This window comes from Calidris pugnax, unplaced genomic scaffold (genome assembly GCF_001431845.1).
Source record: "Calidris pugnax isolate Ruff unplaced genomic scaffold, ASM143184v1 scaffold46, whole genome shotgun sequence".
Taxonomy (NCBI): domain Eukaryota; kingdom Metazoa; phylum Chordata; class Aves; order Charadriiformes; family Scolopacidae; genus Calidris; species Calidris pugnax.
Genome location: NW_015090769.1, coordinates 772,028 through 772,608, shown reverse-complemented (window position 1 = coordinate 772,608; position 581 = coordinate 772,028). Strand labels below are relative to the sequence as shown.

Genomic DNA, 581 nt, shown 5'->3' with positions numbered 1-581 from the left:
GCACCGGGGGGCATCAAGGGGGCATCATGGGGGACCGGGAGCACCGGGGGGCCACCAGCCCACCCTGCACGGGCATCCCCGCTGCACGGCCCCACACCAACCCACCCCCATGGGCAGCACCGGGGGGGCACCAGGAGCACCAGAGGGGGCCCAGTGGTCTCCTCCAAGGTGCCCCCAGTGAGGGCATCCCCCCCATTTTGGGGTGCCCAGAGCGTTTTCACCCATCCCAGCTTTAGGGTGCCCCCCGGGTCTCACCCACTCTGGGTTTGGGGTGCCCTCGGTGGCGGCAGCCACCCCGGGTTGGGGGGTGCAACTGGTGATTCCCAGCCCCCCCAGCTGCCCCTCGGGCACCCCGGCACCGGTGGTGTGGCAGAGGCCGTCCCCGGTGGCACAGGAGCAGTGGGGCTGGGGACAGCCATGGCAGGGGGGGGACAGGGTGGCGTGGGGGTGGGCCGGCAGCCTGGATGGAGATGGAGCCGAGCGCTGGCTGCTGGACCGGGAGCATCACGGAAAGCCCCGGATCAGAGCTGCCGTAGCCGTGCCGTGGGCCGGGGGGTGGCACCCGAGACCGTCCCCCCCCC

The 581-nt window shown here is 73.0% G+C and overlaps 1 protein-coding gene across 1 annotated transcript in view; it reads left to right on the top strand.

The window, feature by feature from the left end:
• Window positions 1-581, top strand: part of TMEM59L (transmembrane protein 59 like) — an 11,568-nt gene that overhangs the window by 4,719 nt on the left and 6,268 nt on the right. The gene's annotated exons all lie outside the window — the stretch shown is intronic.